Below are 26,124 nucleotides of genomic sequence, written 5' to 3'. Positions count from 1 at the left end.
GTTATAATTTAAATTTGACCATATCTGTTTTAAATAAGATACACGATAAGTAAAACTGTTTTTATATTTAAATTTCCTCATGGAAAGTTCAGTGCCACTGCACATCAGTACTTCGGATATGAAACTTACTTCCGGTATTATTTCAAACTCCCTGGTTTATTTCGAACTTTGTATCAAATATTGGAGGTTATCAAAACTCCGAACACGTGTTTGTCTTCTAAAATACTTAATTTGCACTTGTTTAAAAAGTATTTTTAATCGAAAATAAAATATCGTGATTCTTTGCGTGACCCACGTCGACGCCGCACCTTTTTTTCAAATCTTTTGTCATGGATGGTACATTCCTGTGCTGGTGTTGCGTTGGTCCAGTCGTGGCTTGCCTTAACCACGGTCTAAAAAGACGTTCATGTCTTACCCACGACGGGACCATCTCGTGACACGCAGCTTAACACGCCCGTGTCGTCCCGTGTGTGGTGTGTGGTTTTACCCACACCCCGTACCTCGGTGACAATATATAGCTGCTTAGCTACAGCATGACACGCCACCTTCAGACCTCTGCCTCCCCTCCTCGTCCTCTCCCTGTGGGGTTATTATCCTCGTGGACGCCAAATGGGAGGGACCAAAGTGTGCATCACCTCCGTGGAACAACAGGCCAGTCTGGATCGCCATGAGACATGACTTTCCGTGCGAATATTTAAGTTGATCCTGGTGGTTGTGGACTAGCTGACAGCGCTTGTTGACATTGGAGCTGAGTGAGTATATGAAAAAACGACACTGGTTCCGATCCGAACACATAACTACACCGATCTGTCACACCCTTACCGATGTGTATCTGTGCCGAGATGTGTAACTAGGACCGTGTCTTCTGTGTCGTCTACCAACTTGAACTGCCTTTTAGGAATGTGGCGCTGTCGGAAATAAAGGAATGGGTGCAGCACCATTTGCAACTTCGCTCAGTTCTCAGTCGGCATACATTTAGCTTTCTTTCCCCAAAACAGCTTACAGATTGTGCTGTAAACTCATGTGACTGCTAAACGTGCCTCCACAAAACTCTACTCGGCTTATTATTGTACATGCACTTTATTAGGCAGACTAAAAATGCTAACCGCAATTAAATCTGCAGCAAATTATTTATATGATATGTGTCCCTCTCGTGTTGCTGATTATTTCATTGGAAAAAGCTTTCAGTGCATTTTTTTGCCTCTCAATTGACACCCTCATAATTAATCACAACAATATTAAAGGCTAAACTGCACTTTTTTTGACTGGAATGTTGCCTATATTCCAGTCAAATAAACGTATGCCAAGGGGTACGTGAGATTTTTTTAAATGTCTGTCAAAAAAGAACTGTAAAAAGAAATGCAATATTCAGTGTTGACAGCTAGATTTGTTGTGGACATGTTCCATAATTATTGATGTTAAAGATTTCTTTTTTTGTGAAGAAATGTTTAGAATTAAGTTCATGAATCCAGATGGATCTCTATTACAATCCCCAAAGAGGGCACTTCAAGTTGATGATTACTTTTATGTGTAGAAATCTTTATTTATAATTGAATCACGTGTTTATTTTTCAACAAGTTTTTATTTATTTTTTATATCTTTTTTTCCAAATAGTTCAACAAAGACCACAACAAATGAGCAATATTTTGCACTGTTATACAATTTAATAAATCAGAAACTGATGACATAGTGCTGTATATTACTTTTTTATCTCTTTTTTTTCAACCAAAAATGCTTTGCTCTGATTAGGGGGTACTTGAATTAAAAAAATGTTCACAGGGGGTAAATGATAATGATAAATGGGTTATACTTGTATAGCGCTTTTCTACCTTCAAGGTACTCAAAGCGCCTTGACAATATTTCCACATTCACCCATTCACACACACATTCACACACTGATGGCGGGAGCTGCCATGCAAGGCGCTAACCAGCAGCCATCAGGAGCAAGGGTGAAGTGTCTTGTCCAAGGACACAACGGACGTGACTAGGATGGTAGAAGGTGGGGATTGAACCCCAGTAACCAGAAACCCTCCGATTGTTGGCACGGCCACTCTACCGACTTCGCCACGCCGCCGGGTACATCACTGAAAAAATGTTGAGAACCACTGGCCTATAATTCACAATCCTTATGTGACACAAGAACACATGTCTTCTTACTGCATTTCAACTCGTAAATAAATGTAAATAAATATTTGCAAGGAGTGAATGGGAGGTCCGTTATCCCACCCATAAAGCCTTCTAAATAACCATCCAAAATTCTGCCAACAATACTCCATTTACATTTCATGACCAGAATAATTAACCAAGTGTTAGTGCTAATGCTATTATAAGCGCTAACATGTCATCATGAGCTGGTGAGCTGCTTGCTCACCTCAGAGCCTGTGATAGTTGATTCGGTAATAACAAAAAGAATGTCCTCTCACCTTGATAGCAAAATGATGTGAACATTAACTCAGAAGTCTGTACACTTTGACAGCCAACTTACAACCGAAAATAGCGAAAAAGACCAGAAAAGACACTTCGTTCCACCACACTTTTTTCTTCGGGAGGACTATGAGTCATTCTTCATCTAAATGGGATTATATCAACATCCTAACAGTTGGCATCCCAGTGAGAGCAGACATTGTACAGTAAGTGATGTTACATTAAGTCTGTTGTCTCACTGCATGATGTCTGGAGTGAGTAGAAATCAGTGAGGTTGTAGAAGGAAAAAGCGAATGCAGTGATGCGTTTGTGAAATTAAAGTGCCGCTTTATGCTTAAAATGAGCGAAATACGTAGATATTACATGTTATTATCAAAGGGCATGTTGATATATTACATATATACTTACAGCGTGTATATAAAACGTTGATGGAAGTGTTTGGATGTTTTCTAGAGCGCTTTATAAGCAGAATAGAGCGACTCCCATTTGCTTCATTGTAAAATGACTTTTGCTTGCATTTATTTACTATTTAGATTGCATTAAAAAGAAAAACATATGTCTGCTTGTCTTACATAAGGATTGTAAATCCATCCATCAATCCATTTTCTACTACTTGTCCCATTCAGGGTCGTGGGGGGTGCTGGAAATGATTAAAACATTTTTTCCAAAAAAGTGCAGTTCCCCTTCATATCAAGCTAGTCTATCTCCCTCTGCAAGTGTCCCTAAAGTCAATATACTTCGTTAGTGCATCTTTAAAAACAACTATCCGTTAATTTCACAACCCATATAAGTATTAGTATTATTGAACATGCGTACAGTTACAATTTACAATATAGTACATCACATTTTTCTAGTTTCACATTCCAATGTGTAGTTACAACATGTTTATCAGGATTCTTCTTCCTTGTACTTTGTTAACACTTTGAGTTAAAACAGTTTCTTAAACTGGATCATAGTACATGCATTTGTTTTTTTTTTTTTGCTTATTCTATTCCATAATTTAACTCCACATATAGATATGCTAAATGTTTTAAAATAAGATTTTCCCTAAGGTTATTTTCCCCTCTTTTTTTGAGGATAATTTTTCTACATTCTTGGCTAGCAGGTTATTTTTAGCTTTGTGCATAACTTTAGTTGTTTGCAAATGAACCAAATCATTGAATTTCAACATTGATTAAATAGATTAAGAGTTACAAATTGTTCTCTATAAATAACATTGTTTAGTATACTAACTGACCTTTTTGGAATGTAGATAAAGAATATTTGTTTGTGCATTATTATTATTATTTAACAACCCCTAGAAAGAATTATGGAATAACCAGACTTGGAGGATATTCATTCAGTTGTTTAATTTTGTAGAAAAAGCAGATAACAGAAACAAGACGGCGTGGCGAAGTTGGTAGAGTGGCCATGCCAGCAATCGGAGGGTTGCTGGTTACTGGGGTTCAATCCCCACCTTCTACCATCCTAGTCATGTCCGTTGTGTCCTTGGGCAAGACACTTCACCCTTTGCCTCTGATGGCTGTTGGTTAGCGCCTTGCATGGCAGCTCCCGCCATCAGTGTGTGAATGTGTGTGTAATTGGGTGAATGTGGAAATACTGTCAAAGCGCTTTGAATACCTTGAAGGTAGAAAAGCGCTATACAAGTATAACCCATTTATCATTTATCATTATCATTTAATTTCAAAAGGCAGCTTTCTGGCTTTAAGAAACATTAAGATATATCAAGTTCAAGACTATAAATTGTGGTAGTCAGTAACAGTTTCATTTGTATATCAAGCAGAGTGTAAAATTCTGGTATCACTCAATTCTGAGACACAATTATGGAATCACCCTGTAAATTTTGTTTTCCAAAGGTAACAACCCCATCAGAATGAATCTATGTCTGCAGTTAAAACAGCTGGGAGAGCTATTGCACTAGGTGGATAGACATGAAACATGGCTCCTACACAAGAGGTGTCTATTAAAACAGAAAGTTTTGTATACGTTAAAGGGGAACTGCGTTTTCCCTATCATTCACAACCCTTATGAGAGACAAAAATACATTATAATTTGTAACAATTGGCTTGTTGTAGGTGGCTAACAATGCAGCAAATGGAAGTAATCCATTCTGCCTCTAAATCACTGTAAATGCATCCAAAAACCTCCAACAATACTTAATTTACATTCTGTAACCTGCATAATAACCAAGCTGTAGCGACATTGTATTTGTAAGAGCGAACACTGAGGAACTATTGTTCTAGTGTAATAATACCTTGCCTTGCTCACAGAGCCACTCACAGTCTCACACTGCTGCAGCATAAGTAAGAGGTAAGCTAGCTTCTGCGGCAGCAGATAAGTCGCTTTCGAGTTTGAAATAGTTCATGCTAGATTATCAATCATGCCTTGCATGTGTATTGTACATGGTTTTGGTCACAAGCCGAAAAGTTGGTAAACTTTCAAATTCCTCTTGTTATCAACTGAAACTCCAGACTGACTGAAGCAGTGCAGGTTTTCCCCACAATGTAACTGATGGTGGCGCACCGCCACGGCAAAATCAAAGCCGCCACACCTTGTAAATAAGCCTTTTTACGTGAAAACAAATTAAGGTAATACAATGTATTGTAGCCTCCAGAAGAAGTCAAAAGTAGGATGCTATTTTTAACTTTAATTGCCAATCTTATGCTACCAACTGGCCCAATTTTGACATGTTTTACCTCCCCTGCAAACACTTTGATCTCCGTGCTTCCCCGGACACCTAAGAACACTTCCTCATTCTAAGCAAGTCCTCTTTCGAACACGGATGGTGTGTTTGCAATTATGGGAAAATTTAACATCAAATCAAAACCCCACGAACATGAAACATTACCGCCAGCAGGTTGTTACAGTATGAATAGCCATATATAGCCTTTTATGTGTGCAGTATAGACTACTGATGCACCAAAAATGTGGTCGCCGAAAAAATACCGGATGTTGTAATGACATGTCGCTGTTCGCCGCGGACAGTCAAGGGAAATAAATAGAGTTTCTAAAAACGAGTACCGTCTATAATAACACCAGTAAAAGATGTTAGCTCCGTTGCTAGTCGTTTTAAACACAAAGTCTCTAGACACTTGAAAAATTCTCAGCAAAGTACATAAGCAGCAACAATTGAAAATATAGCAAAACGATACAATAAAAAATATATGATAATACTAATTAATAACACACATTTGTTTTTTAATGTATGTATACATTTATGCATTTTTGAAGCCTTTTTAAAGAAAATCATATAATGGTAGAAAATTTAGCAAATTATATGATGACGTCAAGGGGCCACACCCCTCACCATGCCCCCACCGCCACATGTATCTTGGCAATGTAAGGGAAACACTGCGCTCAGCTTCGATAACCAGTAGTTCGTCAGTATATTCAGGCTCAAAAAGATTAGGTTAGAATCCTCATTTGATACAAAAGTAATCGTTTTCGTCGTCTATTACTAAGTCTGAAATGATAAGTTTATTGGTAGCAAACACATGTTTGGGCTGGGCGATATGGACGAAAAAGTATATCTCGATATATTTTTACTTAAACTCTGTATTTGATATGTATCTCGATATATTTTTCGGTGTAAATATACATATAAAGATATTAATTTTTCAGCGAAATTCACTGAAATTTAACTGAATGACAACTGTACTGTAAACAGTCAGTGGCACTTTTATTAACCCAGTTAGTCAGGATGGGTATTAGCAGCACATAAAATAAACTGTTTAAATAGCACATAATTACATAGCATAAATAAAATAGAAAAACAAAGAATGCATACAGTACATAAAATAGAAAAATATTACTAATAATACTTTTTACATAAAATAAATACTATAGCTGTGCAAATAATACCAAATGTATCAAACTCAGATAAAAAGTAAATTTGCAGGCAGGCACTTTTTATTTCCCAGTCGACACACGTAAGGTTCTGTGGTCAGCGCGAAGTAAGTGACTTTACTTAATTGTGCGGCTATGATCTTCCTCACTTCGGGGTATATTTCGCATGAATATTCGCATCTGTTGTGATTTCCCTTCCTGGTTCCATGACCCGCCCTATCTTGCCTCTGATTGGCCTGTCCGTAATGTTTTGCCCTAATCTTAACCAATCTTGACTTATCATAGTAAACCAACCAACCAATCATGGATTTTCTTATAGGTAAACCAATCATCATTGATGTTTCCCGTATATTTTGTCCCCTGCCTGTGGAGTTACACTAATCCAGTTCTCTCTTTTTCTTCTCCCTCTCTCTTCTTTTGTAACATGTAGCTTAGCTAACCGCTACACGAGTCTAAAAATAGCTAAGCTACGGAAATCGCTACTTGTTTAAAAAATAGCGAAGCTACTGGGAAATGTAGTTAAGCTACGTAGCTTCGATTTTGAAGTTAATTATTTTTAAAGGAAAACCATAGTTTCTACCACTGCAGTCGTACACCGGAATGGATGATCAAAACCCGTACTCAATAGGGGTACATTGTAGCTGTTGGCAGGTATGCAGAAGTTCGGTTTTACTTACTAGTTGGTCCCTGGCACACGTGTCGCTTGTGGCACAGTCAGACTCCATATTTGCTTGTGTGTTGTTGTTGTGGGTCAGTGCAGTGGGTTGGAGAGGGCAAGCACGTCTTGGAAGGAGGAAGAAGAGGGGTTTAATAGCCCATGGAGTGTTGAGAGAGAGTGGGAAGCAGGGGACAATCAAGGAACACAACAAATAAGCGGCGTTTGGTCATTTTAACGTGAAATAAATTATGTCGATACTAAGATATTTTCTTAATTCATATCTTGTTTAAAAAGATATCGCTATATCTTACAAACTCGGTGCATCGCTCAGCCCTAGTTTGTTGACGGAAGTATGAAGTAAGTTTCTATGTGCACTGGAATCAGTGCGCCCAATAAATAAGTTCCGGTAATGTTTAAAATGACCAAAATACAGTTAATATTGCACAAGTTACATATTGATTTGAACATGTGTGTTATTACATTATATACATACTTACAGCATGTATATACAACATTGATGTGGATTTTTTAAGTAGTTTTAGAGGGCTTTGAAGGCAACATAGGCAACTCCCATTAGCTTGCAATGTTAGACATATTTTGCGAGCCTTTTTTAAAAAGTTTTGTAGCCTAAAAAAAAACATGTTTTCTTGTCTCTCATAAGGATTATGAACGTGCAGTTCTCCTTTAAGGTGGAATCTTTTTGATACAACACTTGTATTGGATCTAAATAAGTTGTGCAAGTGTACATAATAATGTTCCTCCTGAGTGTGTGTTTAGCTGTTCTTATTCCCCAAGACTGTGTGGGGATTTTAAAGACTTTGTAATGTAGTGCCAGGATTAGTGAATTGGTGCTGTAGTTTTTGCTGTAGTTTTGCAAGTTTAAAGTACCAGTATTATACAAAAACAAGTTGACTTTTCTATGCTTATTTGTGTTTTGTTGTATTCATTAAACCATATCCAATTGTATTTACAACCCGCAAAGTATGTGAAAATACTGTCTAAAGATCACAAAATGCCACAAATTCATTTGGCCATTTTGGATATTCCGCTTTGAATATTTTCGGTAATTTCCATAGATTCGGAGTCAGATGACGTTACAAGTGTTACGCTTCTGCACTCTGACCATATCATCAGATCAGTGATATTGGAAATATGCAACAATTGGAAAGAAATGTGCTGTTTATCATTTACAGTCCTTATGTAGGACAAAAGCACATATGGATGTGCATGGGTACTACCCATATCAACTGTTTTTGTTCAGAATCCCAATATTCCATCTGTGTTGGTAGATAAAGTACCTGCTCTGGAAGGAGAACATATATCCGCTCTTCATGCACCCAGAAAAGCATTTACTGAAGCTGAATATTCAGAGAGAATTATTAGGAGGACTCTAAGCAAGCAACTTAGACCCACAAATGAAAAGTATGACACAGGAGACGAAGTTTATTACCAACGTACAGACTGTAAAGAGTGGAAGGGACCAGGGGTTGTTATTGGTCAGTATGGAGCAGTTGTATTTGTGAGACATGGTAGACTTCTTGTTAGAGTTCATCCCTCAAGGCTTTGTAAATACAACACACAGAATGAAAAGAGTCAGACTTTGCAAGATGATCTTAGACAAAAGGTAGAACATGAGAAAGCCGTGGCAGATGGTGTAGAAGATAACTCAGACAATGAACAAAACACAGATGATGAAATAGTCAACAGTAGTGACAGAGATGTGAATACAGACAACGTTATGAAACCGATATGTGCAAGGCAAGTTGAAAAAGAAATCAATGTCGATGTAAGCGCTGCATCTTCTGTAGGTGTAAAGTTGAAACCAGGACAAACTGTGACCTTTAAGGGCAAAGATGATGATGCTCACTATAAGCTAATATTTTAAGCAGGGCTGGTAAAGCCATAGGAAAGAACAACAACTGGTTTAACTTGCAATATTTTAAACCTGATGAGCGATAAAAAGCAATTGACATGTGACAGACAAGATGGCGGCGCATTGCTATGCAGCAGCTTGAAAACGCTCTTGGGAGTGTAGAGCGATTTGGCAAAAAACACCCGTCATTTCTGTCAATTTCATGGCTGGCTCAAAGCGTGAACACTCTGTGATCACATACGACCGACAGACAATTCTGGATGTGGATGGATCGGGTCGTTATAGACTAAGGCTGCAGCTAACAATTATTTTTCTATCGATTAATCTATAGATTATTTTTTTCGATTAATCGGTTAATCTATAGATTATTTTTTCGATTCATCTATAGATTATTTTTCCTTTTACCGATTATTTTTTATTTTATTTTATTTAAAATGAAGATGAAAAAATAAAAGTAGGCCAGTTTTTTCAAAAGGCATGGCTTTTATTTACAAAAAAAAAAAGTATGGCCACTCAGTCAACATTGACAACAACATGACAAAATATTCTGTAACAATGTAAACATTTAAAACTTTTAACATTCAACAAAATTAAAAGTAGCTTATTTGCTTTTTAATGTGCAAATATAAAAGTAAACATCCAGTGCAAATTTTAATATTCTGCAATAGTATAAGCATTTAAAAAGTAAAAGTATTGCTTATTTTGCTTTAAAATGTGCAAAAATAAAGATAAACATCCAATACAAAAAAGTACCAATCTAAATATTCTGGAGCACTGTAAACATTAAGTATTGCTTTTAAAATGTGCAAAATAAACATCCAGTCCAACACAGTACACAATAACCAATTCTACTCATTCCAGTGAGTGACTAACAGTTATAATGAAGAAAGGTTAGCATGTCTATTTGCTTTGCTTTTTCCCCTCGCTCGCACAGTCTGCTTTGCGCTCCGCCATGACGGTAGTGTGACGTAATTATGCGACGCGTCGACGCACAAAAACGGCGTCGACGTATTTACATAACCCATGATGTCGACTACGTCGACGCGTCGTTTCAGCCTTATTATAGACTGAAAGATGCATGTACGGTGGACCTCCTCGCTAGCATGGGAATACTTTGCGGGCTACATCGAGCGGCCTTTGTAGCAGCGGAGTCAAGTGCTAGCGGTGACCGCCAATGGAGACGACGTAAGCAGTGTGAGCGGAAGCAGAAGCGGGTATGCCGAGCGGGTCTAACAACAAAGGGAAAAGCTAACCAAAGAAGCGTGGAGTCTCCGGGTAAGAAGCCATTTAAACTAGAACTAGCCGGCGCCAGGCTGGATAATCCCTGCACACATAGCAATTCTCTTAGAAAAAAACACAACTCACAGAATGTTTTTTCTTTTGTGACCGTGTCAGAGGCAGACATGCAATCTACTGAGGTGGCTAACTATGATGCGATCAGTTTATCGCAACATCTAGCAAACAATCGGACAATTCCCGTCGTATCAATTCCTAGATATGGTCGAAACTATTTAAAGTGCACTACGCATATTAAACGCAACATTATTAATATTGCTACTTCGGATAATTTCAACAAACAATCCTCAAAACAGCCCACTACCTATAATATGGGCTTTTTAAACATAAGATTATTATCTTCCAAAACGTTATTAGTTAATGAAGTCATTAGAGACAACAAACTTGACGTCGTTGGTCTCGCCGAGACCTGGCTCAAACCAGACGATTTTTTTGCGCTAAATGAGGCATCTACTCCTAACTATACCAATGCACATGTTGCCCGACCTCTTAAAAGGGGAGGGGGTGTCGCACTAATATACAATGAAAACTATAATTTTACACCTAACCTAAATAATAAATATAACTCGTTTGAGGTGCTCACTTTGAGGTTTGTCACACCGCTGCCTCTCCACCTGGCTGTTATCTACCGCCCCCCTGGGCCCTATTCGGACTTCATCAGTGAATTCTCAGAGTTTGTTGCTGATCTAGTGACGCACGCCGACAATATAATCATAATGGGGGACTTTAATATCCATATGAATACCCCATCGGACCCTCCATGCGTGGCGCTCCAGACTATAATTGATAGCTGTGGTCTTACACAAATAATAAATGAACCCACGCATTGCAACGGTAATACGATAGATCTAGTGCTTGTCAGGGGTGTCACCACCTCTAAAGTTACGATACTCCCGTACACTAAAGTAATGTCCGATCATTACCATATAAAATTTGAAGTTCTGACTCATTGTCAACAAACTAATAATAATAATAATAACTACTATAGCAGCCGCAACATTAATGCTGCCACAACGACGACTCTTACTGACCTACTGCCTTCGGTAATGGCACCATTCCCAAATTATGTGGGCTCTATTGATAACCTCACTAACAACTTTAACAACGCCCTGCGCGACACCATTGATAGTGTAGCACCGCTAAAGCTAAAAGGGGCCCCTAAAAGGTGTACCCCATGGTTTACAGAAGAAACTAAAGCCCAGAAATTATCATGTAGAAAGCTGGAACGCAAATGGCGTGCGACTAAACTTGAGGTTTTCCATCAAGCATGGTGTGATAGTTTAATAACTTATAAACGCATGCTTACCTCAGCTGAAGCTAAATATTACTCAAATCTCATCCACCTCAACAAAAATGATCCTACATTTTTGTTTAGTACAGTAGCATCGCTAACCCAATAAGGGACTCCTCCCAGTAGCTCCACCCACTCAGCAGGTGACTTTATGAATTTCTTTAATGAGAAAATTGAAGTCATTAGAAAAGAGATTAAAGACAATGCATCTCAGCTACAACTGGGTTCTATTAACACAGATACGACTGTATATACGACGGATACCGCCCTCCAAAATAGTTTCTCTCTCTTTGATGAAATAACATTGGAGGAATTGTCAAAATGTGTAAATGGGACAAAGAATGCATACAGTACATAAAATAGAAAAATATTACTAATAATACTTTTTACATAAAATAAATACTATAGCTGTGCAAATAATACCAAATGTATCAAACTCAGATAAAAAGTAAATTTGCAGGCAGGCACTTTTTATTTCCCAGTCGACACACGTAAGGTTCTGTGGTCAGCGCGAAGTAAGTGACTTTACTTAATTGTGCGGCTATGATCTTCCTCACTTCGGGGTATATTTCGCATGAATATTCGCATCTGTTGTGATTTCCCTTCCTGGTTCCATGACCCGCCCTATCTTGCCTCTGATTGGCCTGTCCGTAATGTTTTGCCCTAATCTTAACCAATCTTGACTTATCATAGTAAACCAACCAACCAATCATGGATTTTCTTATAGGTAAACCAATCATCATTGATGTTTCCCGTATATTTTGTCCCCTGCCTGTGGAGTTACACTAATCCAGTTCTCTCTTTTTCTTCTCCCTCTCTCTTCTTTTGTAACATGTAGCTTAGCTAACCGCTACACGAGTCTAAAAATAGCTAAGCTACGGAAATCGCTACTTGTTTAAAAAATAGCGAAGCTACTGGGAAATGTAGTTAAGCTACGTAGCTTCGATTTTGAAGTTAATTATTTTTAAAGGAAAACCATAGTTTCTACCACTGCAGTCGTACACCGGAATGGATGATCAAAACCCGTACTCAATAGGGGTACATTGTAGCTGTTGGCAGGTATGCAGAAGTTCGGTTTTACTTACTAGTTGGTCCCTGGCACACGTGTCGCTTGTGGCACAGTCAGACTCCATATTTGCTTGTGTGTTGTTGTTGTGGGTCAGTGCAGTGGGTTGGAGAGGGCAAGCACGTCTTGGAAGGAGGAAGAAGAGGGGTTTAATAGCCCATGGAGTGTTGAGAGAGAGTGGGAAGCAGGGGACAATCAAGGAACACAACAAATAAGCGGCGTTTGGTCATTTTAACGTGAAATAAATTATGTCGATACTAAGATATTTTCTTAATTCATATCTTGTTTAAAAAGATATCGCTATATCTTACAAACTCGGTGCATCGCTCAGCCCTAGTTTGTTGACGGAAGTATGAAGTAAGTTTCTATGTGCACTGGAATCAGTGCGCCCAATAAATAAGTTCCGGTAATGTTTAAAATGACCAAAATACAGTTAATATTGCACAAGTTACATATTGATTTGAACATGTGTGTTATTACATTATATACATACTTACAGCATGTATATACAACATTGATGTGGATTTTTTAAGTAGTTTTAGAGGGCTTTGAAGGCAACATAGGCAACTCCCATTAGCTTGCAATGTTAGACATATTTTGCGAGCCTTTTTTAAAAAGTTTTGTAGCCTAAAAAAAAACATGTTTTCTTGTCTCTCATAAGGATTATGAACGTGCAGTTCTCCTTTAAGGTGGAATCTTTTTGATACAACACTTGTATTGGATCTAAATAAGTTGTGCAAGTGTACATAATAATGTTCCTCCTGAGTGTGTGTTTAGCTGTTCTTATTCCCCAAGACTGTGTGGGGATTTTAAAGACTTTGTAATGTAGTGCCAGGATTAGTGAATTGGTGCTGTAGTTTTTGCTGTAGTTTTGCAAGTTTAAAGTACCAGTATTATACAAAAACAAGTTGACTTTTCTATGCTTATTTGTGTTTTGTTGTATTCATTAAACCATATCCAATTGTATTTACAACCCGCAAAGTATGTGAAAATACTGTCTAAAGATCACAAAATGCCACAAATTCATTTGGCCATTTTGGATATTCCGCTTTGAATATTTTCGGTAATTTCCATAGATTCGGAGTCAGATGACGTTACAAGTGTTACGCTTCTGCACTCTGACCATATCATCAGATCAGTGATATTGGAAATATGCAACAATTGGAAAGAAATGTGCTGTTTATCATTTACAGTCCTTATGTAGGACAAAAGCACATATGGATGTGCATGGGTACTACCCATATCAACTGTTTTTGTTCAGAATCCCAATATTCCATCTGTGTTGGTAGATAAAGTACCTGCTCTGGAAGGAGAACATATATCCGCTCTTCATGCACCCAGAAAAGCATTTACTGAAGCTGAATATTCAGAGAGAATTATTAGGAGGACTCTAAGCAAGCAACTTAGACCCACAAATGAAAAGTATGACACAGGAGACGAAGTTTATTACCAACGTACAGACTGTAAAGAGTGGAAGGGACCAGGGGTTGTTATTGGTCAGTATGGAGCAGTTGTATTTGTGAGACATGGTAGACTTCTTGTTAGAGTTCATCCCTCAAGGCTTTGTAAATACAACACACAGAATGAAAAGAGTCAGACTTTGCAAGATGATCTTAGACAAAAGGTAGAACATGAGAAAGCCGTGGCAGATGGTGTAGAAGATAACTCAGACAATGAACAAAACACAGATGATGAAATAGTCAACAGTAGTGACAGAGATGTGAATACGGTTTCAGGGCAAATCACTCTATGGAGACAGCCCTCGCAAAAATGACTAATGATCTATTGCTAACGATGGATTCTGATGCTTCATCTATGTTGCTGCTTCTTGATCTTAGCGCCGCTTTCGATACTGTTGATCATAATATTTTATTAGAGCGTATCAAAACGCGTATTGGGATGACAGACTTAGCCTTGTCTTGGTTTAACTCTTATCTTACTGACAGGATGCAGTGTGTCTCCCATAACAATGTGACCTCGGACTATGTTAAGGTAACGTGCAGAGTTCCCCAGGGTTCGGTTCTTGGCCCTGCACTCTTTAGTATTTACATGCTGCCGCTAGGTGACATACGCAAATACGGTGTTAGCTTTCACTGTTATGCTGATGACACTCAACTCTACATGCCCCTAAAGCTGACCAACACGCCGGATTGTAGTCAGCTGGAGGCGTGTCTTAATGAAATTAAACAATGGATGTCCGCTAACTTTTTGCAACTCAACGCTAAGAAAACGGAAATGCTGATTATCGGTCCTGCTCAACACCGACATCTATTTAATAATACCACCTTAACATTTGACAACCAAACAATTAAACAAGGCGACTCGGTAAAGAATCTGGGTATTATCTTCGACCCAACTCTCTCGTTTGAGTCACACATTAAGAGTGTTACTAAAACGGCCTTCTTTCATCTCCGTAATATCGCTAAAATTTGTTCCATTTTGTCCACAAGCGATGCTGAGATCATTATCCATGCGTTCGTTACATCTCGTCTCGATTACTGTAACGTTTTATTTTCGGGCCTCCCTATGTCTAGCATTAAAAGATTACAGATCGTACAAAATGCGGCTGCTAGACTTTTGACAAAAACAAGAAAGTTTGATCATATTACGCCTATACTGGCTCACTTGCACTGGCTTCCTGTGCGCCTAAGATGCGACTTTAAGGTTTTACTACTTACGTATAAAATACTACACGGTCAAGCTCCTGCCTATCTTGCCGATTGTATTGTACCATATGTCCCGGCAAGAAATCTGCGTTCAAAGAACTCCGGCTTATTAGTGATTCCCAGAGCCCAAAAAAAGTCTGCGGGCTATAGAGCGTTTTCTATTCGGGCTCCAATACTATGGAATGCCCTCCCGGTAAAAGTTAGAGATGCTACCTCAGTAGAAGCATTTAAGTCTCATCTTAAAACTCATTTGTATACTCTAGCCTTTAAATAGACTCCCTTTTTAGACCAGTTGATCTGCCGTTTCTTTTCTTTTTTTTTCTACTCTGCTCCCAACCCGGGGTGGACCGCTATCCTGTCCATCGGATGGGGACATCTCTACGCTGCTGACCCGTCTCCGCTCGGGATGGTTCCTGCTGGTCCCACTATGGACTGGACTTTCGCTGATGTGTTGGACTTTCACAATATTATGTCAGACCCACTCGACATCCATTGCTTTCGGTCTCCCCTAGAGGGGGGGGGGGGGGGGGGGGGTTACCCACATATGCGGTCCTCTCCAAGGTTTCTCATAGTCATTCACATTGATGTCCCACTGGGGTGAGTTTTCCTTGCCCGTATGTGGGCTCTGTACCGAGGATGTCGTTGTGGCTTGTACAGCCCTTTGAGACACTTGTGATTTAGGGCTATATAAATAAACATTGATTGATTGATTGACATGTAGAGAGCCTCAGCATTGAAACAGAAAGCAGAGATGATGATGTACTATCAAAATATATCTCATTTGATGCAGACAAACAGGCAGAAATAAGTAATTGGGGTGATAATGAAGTCTTTGAAGAAATTAAAGATGCCGGCGAAAAATGTGTTTCTATCAGGTGGGTCTGTATTCTTAAAGAAACACCTACTGGTATCGTACTGAAAGCACGACTTGTAGCCAGAGGCTTTGAAGAACCCAACATTAATGAGCTGCCCAACAATTCTCCAACCTTTGCCTCAGAATCCCTTAGGATGATGTCAGCATTAATCTGTCAGTCATTGGAAAGTCTACTCTATGGACATAAAATTAGCATTTTTGTAAGGCATGGAACTATCTAGGCCAGGGCTATTTAGCTACATAATGAAGAGGGCCGCAGTTTCAAGAGCCCAACCAAATGTGGATGTTTCATGAAAAAGTGCCTGCGCAGGTTATATTCCTTTTGAGACTGTGTTTGCTTAATTGCAAAGTACGCACTTCCGCTTTCACACTGCACTGTCAGTGTTCGGGAGCCTGTAAAGGACTGTATATTTACTTTAGGGGGATGCTCTAATTTTCACTATTTACCAAATAAAGATAGTCTAGGAGAGAGTGAGAGGACACCACTTATATAGTTAAACAATTTACTATATACCATATAACATACAATAATCAGACAATAATAAACACATTAATTACACTCATACACTCATCACCACTCACACGCTACCTCCCCAATGAAACCTCCCGCACTAAACCAATTACACAACACACACACACACAGTCCAACCTGGGCCCCTTGGCTGGGCCAGAAGATAGTCTGTTGTGGTCCTGCTGGATCGTTGGTGCACGTAGGGGTGGGGTGAGTTGCAAATGCTGGATACAAAGGGGGCATTAAAGAGAGGGAGGACACCTCCCGTTGTAGAGTAGAGAAGGGGGGGGGGGGCTCGGCCGTGCTTCCTCTTAGCTTCCTCACGAGTCTAGTCTGGAGCGAGAGGAGAACCAGCCTCGTCCTGGGTCACCTCTCTGTCGACTAGCCCGTGAGCGCGAGCCACTAACACTCGTAGCCCTCGCTGTCCACTTCCCTCTCAGCAAGGTAGCCACGATAGCACACAACTAAACTCTACAATCGTTCACGCTCGCTCTCCAAACGATAAATAGTCACAGGGTAGAGTGTCTCTTCTATAAACTTAGTCCAAACGTGACTGAACCTGGCGTTCGTGAAGTCACTGGGCAGCACGCAAACACAGGTGCGAGCTGCGGTGAGCTAACTAGCGGTTAGCATGCGCTTCACCTCCTACTGGCAACGTGAAGCGCCCAAAACGTCCTTAAACTTAAACTAGTGCACTGGCACTTAACTGTCACTTATAACAAACTTAAATAAGAAGCTTAGAGTAGTTACTTATCCGATCTGCAACTGTGGTGAACTCTATCTTCCGGGTAGTATTACCGACGCTCCGCCGCCTGTCAATGCTGGAGCTCCTTTTAAACACTTTTTACCTGCCGGCGGAAACGGAAGTGCCCGTAACCATGGCAACCGTAACCGTAGCAACGGTTAAACAATCTAAAGAAAATACATTTCACCTTCCCAAACAACACATATGAAATGGAAATAAATAATAATAATTAATCCCTCTAACAGAAATGATCTATATATATAACTAAAACGGACAATTTACAGAAATATGCAAACCTTCAGAACAGTCAGTAAATTCATTATTCAGCCCTCACTACTCGATTCTAGCGTGTGCAGCTAGACAGATACAGCATGAAGAAATAAGTTTTATTTCTTAACACCTCTTCCTTCATTTAATTTAGTAAGACTGGAAATACAAACATAAAATAAACATTTCAAAAGTTTAAGGTCCATTCTTTATTTTACATAAATAAGATATAATGTTTAGTGTTAATACATTAACACAATAAACTACATGTGTTTACTCATATAGAAATTAAACAACATTTACACTTTAAACATTGCACACAGTAAATGTGACTATTGGTCAAATTTAGAGCTACATGTATTAAACGTGGTTTGATCGGCTTTGTTACTCTCAGACAAAAAAAAAAACATGACCAAGAATAGACATCACAAAGTCAGCAATTTTAATACAAAACAAACAAAATATCTTCTTGCACAATATCTACTCACAAAGGTTTGACCAAGTTTTGTGATGAAGCTTGCACGTGTAGATTTTTACCATTGTTGCTGCTTGTCTAAAACACTGTGTCCGTCGCTTAAAAGGTCCTACACGAAACAACAACTCGAGCACTTTCTCAGGGCAGAACATTCATACTTTGATGTCCAGTCGTTGTTAAAAGTCAGATTTTCGCAATTTATTCGATTTTTTTCTGGGTTGATTGAGTAGTCCTCTTCTACTCACCCCACTGCTGCTTCATTGTGACACATATGCTTCGCTGTTGCCCCCTGTGGGGTGGCAGGAGTACTACATACATGAGCAACTATATTCTAAATGGTTTCATCAAGCATATTTGGGTAATGTTCGGCGGGCCAAATGAAAAGCTTTGGTGGGCCAGATTTGGCCTGTGGGCCACCGGTTGCATTGCCCTGGTCTAGAGGCATTTATATGCGCCCACCACCTGAGGCAGGTAGCAACGGCATTCTTTGGAGATTAAAGAAATATATTCATGGTCTTGCTGATGCATCATTGTATTGGTACAACAAAGTGAAATAAATAATGCTCAGCCATCTCAGGTGGTAGAGTTTCAAAGGTAGACACAGGAATCTTTTATTGGGTAAATGTACACTTGAAAGTTGCTGGAGTGCATGCATGCCATGTTGATGATTTCTTTTGGGCAGGGTAACATAAGTTTATAACAAATGTGTTTCCCAAATTGAGGTCACCTTTTCATGTTGGGCGTGAGGAACGTGAACATTTCTACTATGTAGGCAAGGGCTTTTCGACTGTGAATGGTGGGGTTCAGATCCATACTCTCTCAATCATATGCAACCTTTTAACATAGATTCAGTGAGGGCTGTACAAAGAGATTCATATCTGAATGAGGCTAAAATGGAGAAGCTAAGATCAAAAATATAGGCAGATATATGGATAGCCAAGCACACCAAGTCTGATGTTATGTTTGACACTTGTATTCTGGCATCCAGTTTGAAAAATGCAACAGTGCAATCTATTCATGAAGTCAACAAAGTAATCCATAAAGTCAAGTTATAAAAGGTTGCAGTATTTAAGAAACAATGACATTCTCAACCTTGTTGTGTTCAGTGATGCCCCCCTTGGAAACCTTTCTGATGGAGGTACACAGGTACGCATTGCTCTTGTGGGAGGAGGGAAGTTTTCACCACTATGTTGGCAGTCCAAGAAAATCAGACGTGTAGTTAGAGTACTCTTGCTGGAGAAACCCTTGTCATGTCAGATGGCATAGTGTAGATTCAGCTATTTTTCTGGTAACTATTTTCTGAGCTGACCACTGATAATGCTACACTAATTGCTCCTTGTCTGATCTGTGTTACTGACTATTGTAAAGTTTTCCTCTTTTCGCACCGGCACGTCTTTCTCTCTCTCTCTCTCTCTCTCTCTCTGGCCAGAAGAGCGAGGACACATCTGCACGAGCCTGCTGTCATAAAGACAATAGCTGTGTCTCAATTCAGAGGCTGCATCCTTCCCAGGACCCAGCCTATGCGGTCGGCGAAGTGTGGGTCCTGGCTGGAGTACTCCAGCAGCGGCTGGAGCAATATGAATTGGTACGGTCTAGCCTACGGGACACTTCCTGGTTACGTCAGTTGTCCACTCCCTTATTTTTACGTCACGTGTCTGCTGCTTAGCCGCGCGCAAAGTTGAATAATGACGAGCTTAAGAGACGAATTATGTCAAATCGTTTTTCGTGTTCTCTTGGTCTTTTACCTTATTTTAGAGGAAGCGGCTAAGAGCTACCGGCACTGCCGCGTCTGTTTTTTTTTGCGGTTTGAGCTGACCATCATAGGAGATGGTTGTCAAGAAGATGTGTCACATTTTGACAAGCATTCTAAAGCTGGTATTCCTATCCATCCACTGTCTACCGTTTGTCTCTGATTATTAGTTAATGATAGATTTTATTTTATTGCTTGTGAATGCTCGTTGTAGTGGAACATGTACCTTTTAAACACGCAGACAATCCAGAAGATATCCCGGAAAGAGTCCTCCCAGTCTATCCATACAGCAACACCACACAATCATCTTTAGAAGTTACTTTATTAATATGTGAATCACAATCGATGTAGTTTTCTAACATTATCAGATTGCTTGCATTATAGCCAGTAACAATAAATGTTGGGATAGCATAATATTATTATTATCATATAATTATTTGCAACAGGGCAGAGAAAATGAATCAACAACTGCAGTTTCAGCACATGAGTTTATTAATGTGTACAGGTTACAAAAATACTTTGTTTTTAAATGATCAGCCAATGTGTTTTATGTCATTTATTTTTGGTCTGATGTGCTTGAAAAGTGCCTTGTCCAAGTCCTCCATGACTGTTCTGCACATCAAAACAAAAAACAGAAAAGGTAAACACAAGATCACTAATCATTTGTAGGAGTAAACATTTTCACTTAACATGCAAATATACACAAAAAACAGCAACAATTGGAGCTACATTGATGCACCCAGTTACAACACTTCACTATTCCGGCCACACATTCAATGGACATAAATAAGTCGACCTCTTGCGGGTCTAAAGAAGTTGTTGGTCGTTACTTCCGAACGTTGAAAAAAGCTCCGCACACAAAGCTGTCAGCAATGGCCGGATATATGGCTCTCCCTCGGGGCAAAAGCACGGAGGTTGCTTAACATTACGATAGTCGAGGTCTGGTATTTTAACAAAAATCTATATCACTACTGTCACCCCAGCTTGACATGTCTGCTTTTAGCTGTTTTAAACAAATACATAAAGCTATACTTACATTTTAAAGTCACTCTTTCCGCTCTGCACAGCGCCGCCGGGTTGAAAATAATTTTCAGAGTTCAGAGCGCAAAGGATCTCGGGAAATGAAAGGACGTTAAGTGTACACAGATGCACACTTCCTGCTAATGGGGCAGGATTCGAAGGAGAGTTGGAACTTTTTAAAATTGGGACAGCCTTCGCGCACCACGATGACGTCAGCACCCCACAAATGTGCACTGCAAAAGATGCAGCCGCCGAATTGAGGCACAGCTAATGTCACCGTGTTGTGACTTGGACAATATAACTTTTGAGTGGCGTGTAGTCGGATGCACACGACACACAAGCACGGACACAATAAAGACTCACTGAGCAGGAGGCTGTCGTCATGGCGTCACGTGGAGTTCAGTCAAAAGTACACGGCCCGTTTGGATGACGCCATAAAAGCGTGCATCGGCGTGCTCTGCTAGAGTCATGTGATCAGGGGACCAGACCAAGTGGTTTTAATTTCGACTTATTTGTTCATGGAAGTGCAAGTACAAACCCCGTTTCCATATGAGTGGGGAAATAGTGTTAGATGTAAATATAAACGGAATACAATGATTTGCAAAAAAAAAATTTCAACCCATATTCAATTGAATGCACTACAAAGACAAGATATTTGATGTTCAAACTCATAAACTTTATTTTTTTTTGCAAATAATAATTAACTTAGAATTTCATGGCTGCAACACGTGCCAAAGTAGTTGAGAAAGGGCATGTTCACCACTGTGTTAAATGGCCTTTCCTTTTAACAACACTCAGTAAACGTTAGGGAACTGAGGAGACACATTTTTTAAGCTTCTCAGGTGGAATTCTTTCCCATTCTTGCTTGATGTACAGCTTAAGTTGTTCAACAGTCCGGGGGTCTCCGTTGTGGTATTTTAGGCTTCATAATGCGCCACACATTTTCAATGGGAGACAGGTCTGGACTACAGGCAGGCCAGTCTAGTACCCGCACTCTTTTACTATGAAGCCACATTGATGTAACACGCGACTTGGCATTGTCTTGCTGAAATAAGCAGGGGCGTCCATGGTAACGTTGCTTGGATGGCAACATATGTTGCTCCAAAACCTGTATGTACCTTTCAGCATTAATGGCGCCTTCACAGATGTGTAAGTTACCCATGTCTTGGGCACTAATACACCCCCATACCATCACAGATGCTGGCTTTTCAACTTTGCGCCTATAACAATCCGGATGGTTCTTTTCCTCTTTGGTCCGGAGGACACGACGTCCACAGTTTCCAAATACAATTTGAAATGTGGACTCGTCAGACCACAGAACACTTTTCCACTTTGTATCAGTCCATCTTAGATGAGCTCAGGCCCAGCGAAGCCGACGGCGTTTCTGGGTGTTGTTGATAAACGGTTTTCGCCATGCATAGGAGAGTTTTAACTTGCACTTACAGATGTAGCGACCAACTGTAGTTACTGACAGTGGGTTTCTGAAGTGTTCCTGAGCCCATGTGGTGATATCCTTTACACACTGATGTCGCTTGTTGATGCAGTACAGCCTGAGGGATCGAAGGTCACGGGCTTAGCTGCTTACGTGCAGTGATTTCTCCAGATTCTCTGAACCCTTTGATGATATTACGGACCGTAGATGGTGAAATCCCTAAATTCCTTGCAATAGCTGGTTGAGAAAGGTTTTTCTTAAACTGTTCAACAATTTGCTCACGCATTTGTTGACAAAGTGGTGACCCTCGCCCCATCCTTGTTTGTGAATGACTGAGCATTTCATGGAATGTACTTTTATACCCAATCATGGCACCCACCTGTTCACAATTTGCCTGTTCACCTGTGGGATGTTCCAAATAAGTGTTTTAAGAGCATTCCTCAACTTTATCAGTATTTATTGCCACCTTTCCCAACTTCTTTGTCACGTGTTGCTGGCATCAAATTCTAAAGTTAATGATTATTTGCAAAAAATGTGTTGTCTTTGTAGCATATTCAACTGAATATGGGTTGAAAATTATTTGCAAATCATTGTATTCCGTTTATATTTACATCTAACACAATTTCCCAACTCATATGGAAACGGGGTTTGTGTTTTAAGTGTCATTAGAGAGCTGAAATGTGCATATTTATATGCTGGACTAAGTTTAGCATCACATATTGTTAATTGTTATGTAGATATGTACTTTAGGGTACAAGTTGGGGTTTTTCACCCTTTTTTCATGTCAATGGTATGCCTGAGGGAGGGGTTTGTACCATGTAAGACAGGGGTGGGCAATTAATTTTTACCGGGGGCCGCATGAGCAACCCGAGCACTGCTGGAGGGCCACATCGACAATATTTCAATTAAATTTTGCTGAATATTATTTTTGATATATACTGTAAGATAAATAATAATAATAATAATAATAGTAATACTGAAGTATTACTATTATTATTATTACATAGTGTGTGTAACAGCATTCCATGACTAATATAAATAAATTAACATTAATAATAAATGACAGTAAAATAAGCACACATATGACTGAGGAGTCATAGTGTAACTTTGTGTGGTGTTTGAGTTGTCCGACTTTTTGTGTGGCCATAAACGCACCAGTGGTTTAGTGGTATGCGTGTTGGTGACAGATGACAAGTTGGTTTTGGCCTGGTTTGTACGGCAGAAAATGACTAGTTTTTCGAGATAGAAGTGTTTTACTCATGTTTTTGGTGTGGTTATGTCCGAATATAAACAGTTTTGCTCAATAAAGTGATCGATATAATTCCTGTCCTCGAAGCATCTCGATAGACGTTACAATAATTGAACGGTGTTCAATTGAACGGTGTTGACGAACACCGTTAGGGCCGCTTGTTGTCACTGTCACTCAAAGTTGCATTGCAAAATTACATAGAATAAATATGTTTATTTTGTTTAGAATTCAGATGGGATTTGATTTGGTGCGCGGCATATATTTGCTGCGCGCAGCGGACGTTTGAGCAGTGCGCAATTGCGCAGGCACGTACCTTAGAGGGAACATTGGTTTGCAGTTCATGTGTTGTTGGAAACACGCCATTCTTCATCAACTTTTCTCTTTTTAGCATCTCGGGTGTAAACCGTGCATCACTTGTCGCTGCATGTGCACCTTCACTCGCAGGTTACACACGGACACACGCCCATAAATAATACTTTTCAAAATAAAAGCAGCACAGTTGTATTGCGCGCACGACATAGATGTTTTTTCAACTTTATTTTGTGATTGCAGCTGTTCACATTCACTCACAATCACGCACACGCATACGTCCACACGGAAGTAATACAAATAACGATTTTCAAAACAAAAGCAGCACCGTTGTATTGCACACTCGACATAGATACTTTTTTAAATTTATTTTGTAATTTATAATTGGCCTCACGCGGGCCGGACAGGGACGCACAAAGGGCCGGAAGCGGCCCGCGGGCCGCAGAATGCCCATGTTTGATGTAAGAGAAGCTGCTCATTTAGTCAGAGTTGGAGTAAGCAGGTTGGTTGTGGAGAGTTGGAGTATAGTGCAAACAGTGATTGGTGATTTTTGAGCTGCAAATGTTTTTTTGCATTGATGCATTTTGTAAATGCTTAATTTTTTTGTATTTTTCATTTTCAGAAATGTTTGCACTGTATATGTTTTCACTCTGTGCACTGCTTTCGTTGAGTTGGTGCAATAAACATCCCCAACTTGAATTCTGCGACTGAGCCATCGTTGGTTGCATGGTTGTTAATTTTTTTTAGCGAACCAGCAACTGTTTGATGCACTACGAAAATACTTTGCCATGTCCACAAGAACACAGATACTTAATAAACGCATACTCATCTCTGTGTTTAGGCCTCTTGTCCAAACGCAGACGCATACTTTTGTATTTAAAACCGCAGACTTTTGCAAACGCTTACAAAATTGTAGAGTTCCAAAACTCTCCGCTTAGCGTATTCGTGTATACGCCACACACGGAGACCTGTGATGATGTCACGGTTGTGCGCTGTCATTTCCAAGCTCAATAACACTGCTTTGCTGGCTTTAAACACACTATAAGAGGACTTACTGTATATTTTAACGTAAACATGCTGCTATTTTCACTTTACATTACTAAAAAAGACACATCAAAATGGGCTTTGCGACACTCCCTTCAGCGCAAATGACACGTCGGTTGTTTTGGATACGATCGCTGTCGAACCTCCACCTGATGGGACAACTTTGACAATCAAGATTTTTTGTTTTTTGTCATAAGAAAGGTGCAACATTATCTTATGTTTGTAGTCCTTGTTTCATGAAATTAACTTGAGTGTATTGTTTCCATTTTTGTAGATAGAGCATGCGGTAAAAAGCGACCAAGCAACTAAAAAAAACCATGATATAGCCTCTTCCTTGTAGTGTGTACTGATGTTAAAGACAATATACACTTCATTACACATGTACCATATCACTGTATTGATGATTAAATGCTATATAATTCCCTTAAACATGTGGAAGGGTTTTCTTGGCTCATTAGTGCGTGCTGATTTCAGAAATAATTTACCCTTCACTGCACATGTAATACATCACCATGTTGGGTTTCAGCAGCACAGGCGTGCATTCGCTCTTTAATAAAGTTCCCAGGGCTCTGTGTACGTCTAAAGTCGATCAAAATAAACATAATAGAGGTGTAATGCCAACAAGTCAGCTATTGCTGCTTTTTTTTGGCTTCTGATTGGACAAAATGTGCATGACAGCAGGTGTATGTGTTTGTGTGTAGACATAGACAGTTTTGAAACTACACTTGTGAGATTGTTTTAACTCCAAATATGTGTTTTTGAAACTCCGTGTTCGTGTGGACATGGCCTTAGGAGCATCTGCACTAATACTTCTAAAGGCATTGAGTGAAGGATTACTGTATTTTAAATAAACATGCGCTATGTTTATTATGTTTAGGTCTTGTTGAAAGTGTTTTTTATGTCACTTCAAAGGGATGTTTTTGTGTCATCTTATTTTACTTGATTTTGTAAGATCTTTATACATAAACAAAAAACAATAAGAGATTGTAACGTGTACGCAAAGTTCTACTTAAAACATGTTCACCTGTTCACCACCAGGGTGTGTTAGTTAAAGTTAAAGTACCAATGATTGTCACACACACACTAGGTGTGGTGAGATGATCCTCTGCATTTGACCCATCACCCTCACCCCCTGGGAGGTGAGGGTGAATAACTTTCCGTGATTTAATCCCCAATTCTAACTCTTGATGCTGAGTGCCAAGCAGGTACGTAATGGGTCCCATTTTTATAGTCTTCGGTATGACTCGGCCGGGGTTTGAACTCACGACTTACCGATCTCAGGGCGGACACTCTAACCACTAGGTATGTATGTACATGCTTTAGGGACT

General features: G+C 39.6%; 1 protein-coding gene across 1 annotated transcript in view; it reads left to right on the top strand.

Annotated features, from left to right (window-relative positions):
• Positions 1 to 318: 318 nt before the first annotated feature.
• Positions 319 to 26,124, top strand: part of pld2 (phospholipase D2) — a 66,711-nt gene continuing 40,905 nt past the window's right edge. Inside the window, exon 1 of the mRNA XM_062047866.1 lies at positions 319 to 752. The gene's annotated coding sequence lies outside the window, so the exon portion shown is untranslated. The remainder of the gene's footprint in view (positions 753 to 26,124) is intronic.

Source organism: Entelurus aequoreus, linkage group LG05, assembly GCF_033978785.1.
Source record: "Entelurus aequoreus isolate RoL-2023_Sb linkage group LG05, RoL_Eaeq_v1.1, whole genome shotgun sequence".
In the NCBI taxonomy this organism is placed as follows: domain Eukaryota; kingdom Metazoa; phylum Chordata; class Actinopteri; order Syngnathiformes; family Syngnathidae; genus Entelurus; species Entelurus aequoreus.
Note: the sequence above shows the minus strand (reverse complement) of the source record. Positions and strands in the feature narration are given on the sequence as shown.